The sequence below is a fragment of the Hyperolius riggenbachi genome, chromosome 3 (genome assembly GCF_040937935.1).
Source record: "Hyperolius riggenbachi isolate aHypRig1 chromosome 3, aHypRig1.pri, whole genome shotgun sequence".
Lineage (NCBI taxonomy): Eukaryota > Metazoa > Chordata > Amphibia > Anura > Hyperoliidae > Hyperolius > Hyperolius riggenbachi.
In genome coordinates this window covers 431081823-431095610 of record NC_090648.1, presented here as the reverse complement: position 1 = coordinate 431095610, position 13788 = coordinate 431081823, and the positions used below count along the sequence as shown (strand labels likewise).

General features: G+C 44.5%; 1 long non-coding RNA gene across 3 annotated transcripts in view; it reads left to right on the top strand.

The window, feature by feature from the left end:
• The window catches only part of LOC137564165 (uncharacterized), a 707039-nt gene that overhangs the window by 38414 nt on the left and 654837 nt on the right, over positions 1-13788 (top strand). For all 3 annotated transcript variants that reach the window (XR_011030540.1, XR_011030539.1, XR_011030541.1), the window contains exon 3: positions 6174-6298. This is a non-coding gene — a long non-coding RNA (uncharacterized lncRNA). The remainder of the gene's footprint in view (positions 1-6173; positions 6299-13788) is intronic.

The window sequence follows — 13788 nt, the reverse complement described above, 5'->3', positions numbered from 1 at the left end:
TTAACCTTTAACTCTATTACAGGCAACATATTATGTCTTTTTGGTTTTATTTTTGTTTTGTTTATTAGGTGTTAGTGTGTTGTACAGTGGGTATAATAAAAAAGTAACCCCTTCTCTTGCTTTGCAGTCTGAGATGAAGAAATACACACACACAATTTTATCCATTTGTATTTTCTCAATGCAATGTATAACAGCCAAGCAGAAGATATAATAGCAGACATTTTTTCTGAGAACACCTAAATAAATAAATAAACAGTACACCCCCTCACCAATCCCCCCCCCCCTTCTTTCCTGTCATTACTTTTTGTTATTACTTCCTGGGACCACCTTTTGTTTTAAAGGGGAACTGAAGAGAGAGGTATATGGAGGCTGCCATGTTTATTTCCTTTTAAGCAATACCAGTTGCCTGGCAGCCCTGCTGATCCTCTACCTCTAATACTATTAGCCATAGCCCCTGAACAAGCATGCAGCAGATCAAGTGTTTCAGACTTTAAAGTCAGATCTGACAAGACTAGCTGCATGCTTGTTTCTGGTGTTATTCAGATACTACTGCAGAGAAATAGACCAGCAGGGCTGCCAGGCAACTGGTATTGATTAAAAGGAAATAAATATGGCAGCCACCATATACCTCTTACTTCAGTTCCCCTTTAGGGACAGTCTTGAGTCTGTTTGGATGCTTCCTTGCTGACTTTGCACTGTGCATTACTTGCTTTTTTACAGAAATACCCATGCTCAGTTATATTACATGGTGAATGTTGGTGGACTGCAATCTTCAAGTTATTCCACAAGTTTTCAATAGGGTTTGAGTCTGGGCTCAATCTATTTTCACACTTTGTCATAAAATGCATTGTTAAACCACCAGCAAGCAAGCCAATACTCAAAATAATTTTGCTATTACTTTTTCACCAACATTTGGGTACTTTTTCAATTGTAAAATGCTGAAAAGTTAGTTTGAAGAGAAGATGCAATTTATCTCCTAGGAGATAACTCAGGAGAGAAAGAAAATTGCATATGGGTCATATGCAATTTACCTTTTCTCTTTAGTTTTCTCCTAGGTGATATTTTCAAAATTTTCAATAAAATGCTTTTTAAACCACCAGCAAGTAAGAAAATACTCAAAGTAATGTTGATAGTATTTGTCACCTACTTTTTTTGTTTTTTTTAGTACTTTTTCAGTTGCAAAGTGCGAAAGAGCTATTTTAAATCGAAGATGAAAAATTACCCCCTACATGAAAACTAAGGAGAAAAAGCTATTTGCATATGGGCCATAGGCCCTTGTTCATTTCTCTCGTTATCCTACATTTTCTCCTAGGAGATGTTTCATATTCTGTTCAAAATAACTTTTCATTGCTCTGCAATTGAAAAGTACCAAAAAATAGATGAAAAAGTACTGTCAAAATTATTTTCTTGTGTGCTGGTAGCTTAAAGGATACATCCAAGGTAAACCAAAAATCAAAATCCACTTACCGGGTGCTTCCTCTAGCCCCTGGCAGCCGTCCTGTGCCCTCGCCGCAGCTCCGCTCACTGCCGGTGTCCTCCGCTGAAGAAGCCAAGCTTTCCAGGTTGGCTCATGTATACTTATGGCAGTGTCTCCTGGAGGATCGAGCTTGATTCTGATGAGTGGCAATAATAGTTTGTGTGTATTATTATTATTATTTAGTATTTATAAAGCGCCGACATATTCCGCAGCGCTGTACAGAGTATATATTGTCTTGTCACTTAACTTTCCCTCTGAGGGGCTCACAATCTAATCCCTACCATAGTACTATGTCTACATATGTATTGTGTAGTTCCTGTATCGTAATCTAGGGCCAATTTTAGGGGGAAGCCAATTAACTTATCTGTATGTTTTTGGGATGTGGGAGGAAACCGGAGTACCCGGAGGAAACCCATGCAGATACGGGGAGAACATACAAACTCCTTGCTGATGTTGACCTGGCTGGGATTCGAACCGGGGACCCATCGTTGCAAGGCAAGAGTGCTAACCACTACGCCACCATGCTGCACCTAAGCAGGAGAGTGCATGATATGCTAATAGATGCAAACATTTTGTTCATTTTATTTAAATGTATGCAGAAATAACATTTACTGCATTTGATTTGTCCACATCAAGGAGCAGAAAACATTTGCAACAACTATAATTTACTGACATTTCATTGCCATCTCTAAAACTTACATTTTACTAATATACCAATATTATTTCAGACATGAAATATGACCTATAAATATATTGTGTGTACCATTTGCAATCAGCAGGCCGTTACTGCTGCATTATGCTGAAGTTTACAGGCATGGATGATGGCCATGACTAGGTGGCACTGTGGCAAAGTGGATAGTACTACGCTGGGTGCTTAAAGGAACACTATCGATTAACATGTTTTTTTCAATTGAGATAGGAATTGTTTGGAAAGTGCTGCCAAGTAATGGTGTATACATTTCACTGGCAACCTCTTAGTTTACTGTTATGAAAATACTTTCGCACTTTACTGATGCCAAAACTGACGGCAGAATGAACCATGAGGGGACTGGGAATTCCCCTCACAATTCATCTGTTAACCGTGTGTGTGTGTGTGTGTGTGTGTGTGTGTGTGAGAGGAAGCTCTCAGGATCTGCAGCTGCTGTATCCTGTGTCTTTGACTGAAGTGTCTGAAGAAAGCAGAGGAAATGTAACTGTAATTGTCTGTGTCACCACAGCTTTTCATACTTTTTTGCTTTCAGAGAAAAATACTCCGTAGTCTGATATGCAACACTGGCTGTGCATTGAATCAGACACCTCCTCTGCAATTGATTTGTTCCAAATAAATAGGGCTGCTCAAATCCGGATCCGGGAGGTACCCGGATAGTTGCTATCTGGATATCTCCCAGTAAACCTGTGCGGGGTGGGAGGGGGGTCAATCTTACCTGTCTGACGTCTTTGTCCGTCCCTTTGCACCTCCCACGATGCGCTCCACGTGCGTCACGTGATTACAAACACTTCCTCCTTCAACCTGGAAGGAGGAAGTGTTTGTAATCCCGTGACCGCCGCTTGGACCGCATCATGGGAGGCGCCATTTGACAAATTGCACAGCAATGTCCATATGTCTCTCACCTCGGGATTCCTTTTAAGGGCTATGGCTGTGCTATTAACCAGCAGCCCTGTAATGATGTTCGCAGCTCTGCTCACCATCCAAAAGTGATGAATTTTGGGTCTCATTTTTCAGATACATGGAAGTGAAAACCAATGCACTTTCTAGTAATGCTCTGTCATGTGCCTTGGCTAAAACAATACTGCACAGACATCAGCATGACTTGATATGAGTATATACATCCTTTATAAGCTTTTTGTCACTTAAGGTGGCCACATATGTTAGTTATTTTACTATTATTTTTTTGTTATTCGACCAAAAGGATCCAATTTTTCAGTTGCTTGAAATTTACTAAGAAGTTGCGAGAGTTACCACATGTGTTCAAGTTTGCCACTATTTTGGAAAAAGTTGTGGCGAAAAAGTTGGTTGGATTGAAAAACTCAATAATCCTCTTTTGATCTTTTTGACTTTTTATATGAATCCCCCTTTGTTTTTGTTTGTTTTTTAATATGGTATCACGTTTGGTATAAGACGTATGCACAAAGGATCAGATTAGCCGTAGTCGAAACGAAAGCTAGGGTCATACACGAGATATCAGATAGCTGTGGTACAATGGGCTGAGACAAAGGCTAGGTCATTTAATAGGCTGGGATCACACACGGGTGGTCAGATGGCTGAGACAGAGTCGAGGTCAAGAAGTAGCAAAAGTCATACACAGTATATTATGAAAATAACAAACACTAGTCTAAAGGATAGATATATATCGCAAACACTGCATATATATCTATCAGAGCAACTAGACTAATAAAATATAACCATACAATAATATCACAGAGTGACCCAGCACCAGCGTACTGATTGCTAACACGGGCAAGGACTGAACGAGAGCCAGGGATTTAAATACCCTAAAGCCCGCCCAAGCCGGCCCCAACCTACAGCAACCAGTCGGCACACAATATCTACCTGAGTGTCAGCTGACCGATCTGTCAGCTGACACTATCTTTGCCGACGTCGGGAGGCATAAGAGCGGCTCTGAGCCACGCGCGCCCACCCAGGGATGCAGGGGAGATGTGCACTCCCAGTCACCACCACAGGGGTGCTGGGGATGCCGCCGGACAGATCAGAAGAGGAAGCTTGGGGCTGTGCTCCGCCTTCCGAGCCGTCTGAGCCAGCGCTGGAACCACTGACAGGTAAGAACGTTAAATATGGATTCTCATGCCATCATCATTCCACCACTACCACTGAATATCACATTTGATTGATTTCTGTTTAATAATTAAAATAAACCAATAATCCAAGTATAATACAGTTACCAGTACATTTTATTACAATTTTAGCTAGCAATCACTTTTCCACATAGAGAAGTCCCCGGTTAACAAACGAGATAGGGACTGTAGGTTTGTTCTTGACTTGAATCAGTTAGGAACACTGTGTCATCTCTGTCCCCTGTACCTCCTCTGTGTCCCCCTGTGAATCCAACGTCTCTCTCTGTGCCACCTCTGCCCCCCACTGTGTCACCTCTGTCCCCATATCCTCAGCCTCTCCATCTGTGCCACCTCCCGTCTGTTCTTTCACTATGTCCCTCTGTAACGCCTCTGATCCCTGTCCTCCTTCTTTCCCCCTTTATCCAGGGCTGGATCACAGGTTTGCTTTATAACCGGGGTCCCCAAACATTTTGGGTCGAGGGCCGTATCAACATACTTCAGACAGCTGGGGGGCTGGAGTATACATAAAATGATGTAGAAGTCTTTGTGGGCCACACAATGAAGCATACCCAGGTGACAACCTGCAGTCCAATTGGACAGCAGTGTCACCTGATGTGGAATTTGATTGTAAACCAGCTAATTACTGCTTTCTGGCTTCCATGTGGATGGGTGGTGCCAGCACTGCTATTCTATATGCGGACCACCAATATTTAAAGGGAACCAGAGAGGATGAAATATACTTACCTGGGGCTTCCTCCAGCCCCATACGCACGGATTGCTCCCACGCCGCCGTCCTCCACTGCCTGGATCCGCCGCCACCGGGTCCCGTCATTGCCGCGAGTCGGCCAGTCGGCCGGCGGACGCGGCCAATTCTCCGCATTACAGGGTGCTCTCTCCATACAGATACGCATGTGGCTGCCTACTGTGCAGCCGCATGCGTACGGGTATGGAGGGAGCCCCTGCGATGCGGACAATTGGCCGCGTCCGCTAGGAAGTGATGGGCCCGGTACCGGCGGATCCGGGAAGCGGGGGATGGCGGCATGGGAGGGATCCAGGCTTATGGGGCTGGTAGAAGCCCCATGTATAAAATCATTTTCTATTTTGGCTGGCCATTCCTCTCTGGTTCCCTTTAAAGATGTAGCTGACCGCATCTATAAGTAAAACCTTTTGCGTGGGGGGCGGTAAAAAAGCCTCAGGGGGCCACATTTGGCCCGCGGGCCTTAGTTTGAGAACCACTGCTTTATAACATGTAAAATGTGTATGCAAAACTTGGAACTCTTTCTTTGAATTTTTTTAAAATTTTCTCAAACTATAAGGTATATTTGAAAAAAGAAATTGACCCATTTTCGTGCTTTTTGTAATGGCGGTCATATGGACGTTGGGGGCTACCTGTATTTTAATTTTCACATTACATACTGTATTATTTCCATTTTTTTTTTTTTTTTTGCTAATCTACATATGCACACATTCTTTCCTAATTCCATTATTTTCGTTGCTTGTACAAACATTAAATAAAGCTTGCTATGTACTGAATACACAAAATTTATTTAGGCTGAATACTATTTCACAATCTATGAAATACCATGCAATTCATGCAATTCTTGGTAAAGTTGTTCTGAATTTTCCAATACGACAATCTCAACAAAATCAAGAAAAACGTGAAATTTACGGTAATTACATTTCTCCGTTGAATAAAAGGGAAAAAAAAGTGTTTTTTGTCTGTACAGTACAATTGAACACAAAAATTCTAAAGTGTGTGTGGCTAACTTTAAGCATTCAAGTTTGCAAAATTGTAGTTATTGGTGCTCTTAACAGTCGACTGTGTAGCTGACATTGACCCTGTTTATTTCTTTTGCTTTGCCTTTGTTATATAAACTTGATGCAATCTGCTGTATTGTCACAGAATGTCCCATGAGAACCAACTGAAACCCAACCAAACAGAGTCTCTGCCAGGAAATAAATTTCTAGAAAAAGAGAAAGGAAGCTTGTTTGTTAAAGGCCACCTCCACTTGGAACTATGCATGTCCGGTAAGTGCTATTCTTTCCTCAATCCAGTAGTGGAATTTCTCTGCAGAAGGTTATGTCTATGCTCCTCCCACAATGACATTTCCTTCAGTGTCTCCTCCCCTCCCACAATGGTGGTTTCCCTGCAGGAGTTTGTCTGTGCTCCTCCCACAATGGAGACATTTCCCTGCAGTAGTTTGTGACTCCTCCCCTCTCACAATTGACATTTCAGTGCAGTATTTGTGTCTCTTCCCCTCCCGCAATGATGACTTTTCCCTGCAGTCGTTTGTGTCTCCTCCCCTCCTACAATTGACATTTCCCTGCTGTAGTTTGTGTCTCCTCCCCTCCCACAATTGACATTTCCCTGCAGTAGTTTGTGTCTCCTCCCCTCCTACAATTATGACATTTCCCTGCAGTAGTTTGTGTCTCCTCCCCTCCCACAATTATGACATTTCCCTGCAGTAGTTTGTTTCCTCCCCTCCCACAATTATGACCCTTCCCTGCAGTAGTTTGTTTCTCCTCCCCTTTCAAAATGATGAGATTTCCCTGCATTAATTTGTGCTCGTCTCCTCCCACAATGCAATCCCTTCCCTGCAGTACCTCTAGACGCTAGGCTTTGAATCCCTAGAGTCTAGGGATTCAGTCCAGCAACACATTAAAGAAACTCATTATTGTTGACAATGTTTGATGGGCAAATAATTTAAAAAAGAATACATTACATTGCAGTGCTCAGTCTGACAGAACTTTACAGAGTTCTCCTTTAAGCTTGGGCAGACAGAGCCTGCACTGGCCAGGCTCACTAGGGGGAGAGCTTTTATCTCGGCTAACCACACAATAACGATGACTTCTGTGTTAATCCTTTTCACAGTAACACTATCTTCTGATCTAAAAATCTTCTGTTTCCTTGTGGCACAGAGCCCTTTGCAGGATTTCCCTTCTCGTTGTCAGTCTGCGGCTTGCTATAAGGAAGCAGGACTTGCATCAGCAGCCATGAGAGAGCCCAGGAGCTTGCACTCCCTGCACTGTAAAGCTATTGACTGCGTGTCGGAGGCCAGGCTGCGCTTTAATATATTCAGGGAGCTGTGTGTGTCGGATCCCTGCCAGGCCTGTGTCTGCTTCTCAGAATCTGGGAGACATTCTAAAGTGACTAATTTCTGTTGGAGGGTAAAGAAATAAGTTATTAATTCATAAAGCCAGAGCTTCTATATATAGAACTCTAGTGTGTGCCACTGGCATCCTCTGCTGAGAGACGGAGATATATGGCAGCTCTCCAGAGCCAGAGGAAACCGTGGTGAGGGGGAGAGAGAGAGAGCAAGCGGGAAAGATGAAGAAAGCAGGGTGTGAGGGAAAACCAGAGAGAGATGGGATGTCAGAGAGAGCGACACACAGACAGAGAGGACCAGCATAGCCAAACTTCTGATATTCCACCACTCCTATAGTTATTCATGAAATAGCAGCAGAAAATATAAACAATGTACTTCATGAAAAAAAATATTCTTAGATATGACTCCTGATTTAATGTAGGACAGCTGCTCATTTGTCAGCAGGAACGCTCATAACGATCCCCTTTTTCACTTGGTTTCTTCCACTTGACATGACTTCTAACTTCTACTACTTCTCTGCCAACATCTACTGACAGTTAGGCTTTGCAGTGAAGTAATGGCTGTTGGATGTCCTGTCAGGTCAGAAGTGGACTAGGGGCCTAATTAAAGAAGGTGCAAACAGGCAATTCGGCTTCTTGTTGGGGAAAAAATATCACAACATCTTGGTCACCACAAGAATACTGAAAAAGTGATAATATTGTATTTTTCACCATTTTTCAGCTACCTGCTGTTTTTTGGCAGTATTGCTCTTATCAATACATTTTGTATGAAAGCGAACACGCCCGTTCACTGAGGAAAAAGTAAAATGGGGAAACAGTTTTGCTATGTTGGTGATTTGAGTACAGTACAGACCATTGGGGCTACTGTTTGCCGATATTAAACTTCTCATTCATTAATTGTTCATCTTCAACACTGCGGCACAGTATTATTTTGTTATAGTAAACTGATATAGTAAACATTCCGGTATAGTATACTGAGTGTCCAGGTCGTGGCCAAACACCATTAGAAGTGTATGGGAGTAATGCCTGGTATAGTAAACCTTGATATAATAGAATTTCTGTTATAGTAAACCTGTTTTTGGTCCCCTGCGGTATTCTGTATCTGGCTATAGTGGAAAGTGGGCGGGAGCATGCGTCATACATCAGTCGGAACCCCATGAGCTGCAGTCAGTGGGCGGGCTGGCAGCCATTTGTAGCCTGCTCGCTATCTGCACACTATGGGCCAGTGTGGATTACCTCACAAGCACCAGAGCTATGCTTCCTCGTTTAAGATGCTGCCTGATTGCTAGTGGAACTACCTATAATCTGTGACTTGCTTGTGCATGGCTGCAACGCTTCTATATCATCCAGGCGGCACAGGAATGTGGACAGAGGAACACACTATAAGTACTCTACCTACATTAATTTGTGAGACCCATGCTTTCTGTGCAAGCTGTTGTGTGATTATTGCATGCAAATCCCTGCATATTGAGCACCATGCATTTTGATCTAGCTTAGACACTGTCTGTGCTTGCTTGATGAATTAAGATCTAGTACTATAGTGTACTTTATGTGCTTGAGTATGACCATTTCTGATATAGTAAACTACTCCCTCCCCAAAGATTATTGTTCCTCCAGGTGCCATGCACCTTTTTTTTGTCAGCATAGCAACTCACCTGCCCTGGAGCGCTGCTTCAGTCCATGCACTCTCATCTTCATTATGTATCTTCATTATGTATGTTATTGCGTAGTGACTTGCATTGGCTCATAGAGAAGAGGCAGCCAGTTAGGATGAGGATGGGAAGCACGGACTGAGCAGTGCACCAGGCCAGGTGAGGTTTTTTCATGGCCCATTTGTCATCACTGGTTCTCTTTTAAAGGTGGAAAATGGGAGGGCACAATTGTACATTGTAAGGGAAGAACAGAAAGTAAGAGACAATATTGAGGGAGGGCGCAAACATGTAAAGAGAATTAGAAGAGAGATCTGTAAGGCAGACAGAGGAAACCACATGGATGAGATCCAGACGAGGGGAAACCACGAAGACATGGTCCTCCCTGCTATAGAGGAGACATGAGAACAGGCTGAGCAGAAGGAAAGTATCACACACAGGGCAGGAGAATTATAGTGTTGCAGGGAAATCAAATACAGGGCTTGTACAATAAAACAATGCAAGGAGAATGGCTCTATGAGCTGCTGCCAGAGTAGCCACGGCAAGTTATAATGCTGTGCTATATTAGAGATTCCCCTGCCCTACCAAATAGAGATCAGTCGCACTGTAGAACCCTAGTTCTTGAAACTATTGTTTATGGTACTGACAGCTCATGATACTCACACTCTTAAGTGTCTGTGCTTTTCTCACACTAACATCAAACTATTCATGACCCCTCCCCTAGCCTGAGCCCCTACAGAAAGCCTCACCCTAACCAGAGCCGCTGTGCTAATCCTAACACTAACCTCATAACCTCAGCTCCTACACTAATCCTCACACTAACCTGAGCCCCTAAACTAATCCTAAAACAAACCTCAGCCCCTACGCTTATTGTAATACTAATTTGAGCCCCTACGCTTATTGTAATACTAATTTGAGCCCCTACGCTAATCCTAATACTAACCTCAGATCCTACAATAATCCTAACACTAACCTGAGCCCCTACACTAATCCTAACACTAACCTCAGCCCCTACACTAATCCTAACACTAACCTCAGCCCCTACACTAATGCTAACACTAACCTCAGCTCCTACATTAATCCTAACACTAACCTCAGCTCCTACATTAATCCCAACACTAACCTCAGCTCCTACATTAATCCTAACACTAACCTCAGCTCCTACTTTAATCCTAACACTAACCTCAGCTCCTACATTAATCCTAACACTAATGTCAGCTCCTACATTAATCCTAACACTAACCTCAGCTCCTACATTAATTCTAACACTAACCTCAGCTCCCCTCCTACATTAATCCTAACACTAACCTCAGCTCCTACATTAATCCTAACACTAACTTCAGCTCCTACAGAAATCCTCACCTTAAAATCATCCTAACACTAACCTGAGCCCCTACGCTAACCTTCATGCTAACCTAAGCTCCTATATTAATCCTAACACAAACCTGAGCCACCACACTAACCCTTAATCTAACGTCAAATCCTACACTAATCCTAACACTATACTCAATTCCTACACTAAAGGCCTGAGCACTCTTGTGCTTTATGAAATAAAAATTCACAAAAGGCATAGTAAAATGTGCATGCGTTACAGGGCATTGGTGTGCCTTGGAGTGTGTTTTTTAAATACATGCTTTCTATTCCCTTTCTGATGTCTTTGCATATCGTACATTGACATGTATTCCAGAAATCAGAACATTGTGCTCAGGCCCTAAGTCTCCCACAAACCTGAGCCCCTACAGTAACACACTAACATCAGCCCTTGCAATAACCCTTACACTAACCAGTAAGGTCAGGTCCTATTCTAAGGGTCATATTAACCTCAGCTCCGACACTAATCTTGAAACTAACTTCAGCTCCTACACTAAGTGTCATTAATCTCGGACCCTACACTTCTCCCCACACGAACTTCAGACCCTACACAAATCCTCATACTAACCTCATCTCCTACACTAATGCTCACACTACCCGCAGCCCCTACCCTTATCCCCGCACTAACCTCAGCTTCTAAACTAATACTCACACTACCCTCAGCCCCTACACTTATCCCCACACTAACCAGTATTTGGTAGCCAGGGGTGCCACATAATTAGGTAGTCAGATTCTCCCCCCCCCCCTCCTTCACTATAGGAAGACAGAGGTGCTGACCAGTATTTGGTAGCCAGTTGGGCCCCCAGTATAAGTTAAAAGCCCACTGTATAAGGTAGAAAGAGAAGACCCCAGTATTGGGTTGCCAGAGGTCCCCCCCTATATTAGGAAGACAAAGGCCCCCCCCCCAATATTTGGTAGCCAGAGGAGCCCCAATGTTGGTTGTCCCCTGTGATGAAACGCGGAAAAGCCGCTGTCTCTCAAGGCGAGGCGGCTGTTTCCGCGTCCAGCATGGCGTCACAACGCGGAAAAAACGCCGCATGCCGCTTAGGCAGAGCGGCGGAATCCGCATTGGAGGCGGCTCCCGCACTCAGTTCACTGGATACATTGCAAGACAGTACTGGTGTGGCTGGGACTGATAGTCCACCAAGATTCAGACTTACACGCGCGCGAGCACAGAGGCAGAGTTTAAATAGCTGTTAGAAGGGAGTCGGCTGACCAGCTGGGTCAGCTGACAAATTCCACTGCTCCCATTGGACCAGCAATTAGGGAGGTCCTGGAAAGGTCCTAGAGTATATATACTGCTGGTTGTTCACTTGCTCTTTGTCTGGCGTGCGATCACACATGTGGGAGCACCCAGATCCGTAGTCAGATCCGCAAGTGTGCCGGGACCAGCTGGAGCTGTAATCCTACACTTAGCTAGATTCTGTTGATAGCTAAAGTACTAGTTTGATTGTGATTATCTGTTATGACTTTTGCCTGCCTCGACTACCCTTCTGAACTCTGATCTTGTACCTCGTTATTTCTGATACTCTGTTGCCGAACCCCGGCTCGCTCCTAGACTCTGTTTCTGCCTCCTGATTTTGTACCCCGATATTTCTGATACCCCGTTGCCGAACCCTGCCTGTACTTTGACCCTGCCTTTGTCTGCTGATCTTGTACTTTATCTGTCTGTGTGTTTACGACCTGGCTTGTCCGACCTCGAGAACCGACCTTACCGTTAGAGGCGGTTCCTCGCTCTGTTAGCGATCCTTCCTCCTGAGGGTCACTTTCAGATATACCTTCCTACTGTCAGTCTGACTCCTCCCGTCTTGGAGAGCTCAGGTCTGCGGAAGGAATCTGTGCAGTACTCCTTGCTGCATTGAGGCCTTGTCCTCTAAGTGTTACAGTTACACCAAACACTACACTCTACTCAGGTGAACAGAGGTTAGTTTGTATATCGGATTATCGGTGAGACTGCAGATCACTTATAATCTGGTATGTATATCTGTATTTCCGGTGATACTGCAGATCACCGGTAATCAGATACTCTCTGCGCCCACCGATCGTTACAGAACGCCAGACCAAATACAAAATGGACGCAAACACTGATTGTCTGGGTGTACTTGCCACTTCGGTGGACAACATCAATCAAGTACTGGGCGCCCACATGACTCTTATTGATGCCCTATCAGGGTCTGTACAAATCCTCCAGACATCAGTGGATCATGTGCGATCCTCTCCTAGCTCTGACATACGTATGCCTGTACCTGAAAGCTTTTCCGGCCACAGATCTGACTTCCGGAATTTTAGGAGTAGAGTATTGTCCTATTTTGAGTTGAGACCCCAATCTTCGGGTATTGAGACCCAGAGGGTCACGTTTATAAAGACTTTGTTGTCCGGCGACTCCCAGTCTTGGGCATATAGCCTGCCCGCCGGAGACAAAGCTCTTACCTCTGTAGAGGATTTCTTTAAAGCTATGGCAGTAATTTACGACGATTCGGACCTTGCTTCGACTTCTGAGCAGAAGCTCAAGCTTTTGCGTCAAGGCGAAGGTCCGGTCGAAGATTACGCGGCCGAGTTTAGGAGGTGGTCAGTTACGGCCAGGTGGGACACTTATGCCCTATTAGATCGTTTCTTGTCAGGGCTGTCCGATGAGGTCTCTGATTTGATGTTAAGCCAGCCCGAGCCCAGAACAGTCGATGAGGCCATCTCAGCGGCCATCCGAATCGACCGCAGGCTGCGCTACCAAAAACAGACCAGGGGTAGTTCCCGTGTCAGAGGGGTATCTTACACTACGGTCCCAGTGACTCCACCTCCTACTATTGCACCTTCTCCCGTCTTGCCTCCATCCGAGCCAATACAGATTGCTCGGTCAAAATTGACCCAGGTAGAGCGAAGACGGAGAATGACCGAACAGCTGTGTCTGTACTGTGCTGAAGGGGGGCATATAGTACAAAACTGCCCTAACAAGCCGGGAAGATGCTACCGTTTAGGAGTGGTAGGGGGTAGCACCCTAGGTGCCCGGCTCATACCCTTAAACGAAAAACGTTTTCTCCTTCCCTGTATGATTACATGGGGGGACAAATCTGAAGCCACAGAAGCCTTTGTTGATTCAGGCTCCGCGGCTAACTTTATGAGTTCAGAGTTTGCAGAAAAGTTGGGCATTCCGCTCACCTCAGTAAAACCACCTATCCAGGTTACTGCTGTGGACGACTCCCCGCTGCAAAGGGACCGTCCGCTGTCTCAGACACCAGAGGTGGAAGTCACTATTGGGGTTCTGCATAATGAAAGTCTAAGTTTCTTTGTATTACACATGACCACCTCCACAATTGTTTTAGGAATGCCCTGGCTGCAGCTCCATTCGCCACAGATTAATTGGGCTACAGGACAATTAACTAGTTGGTCAGACTTCT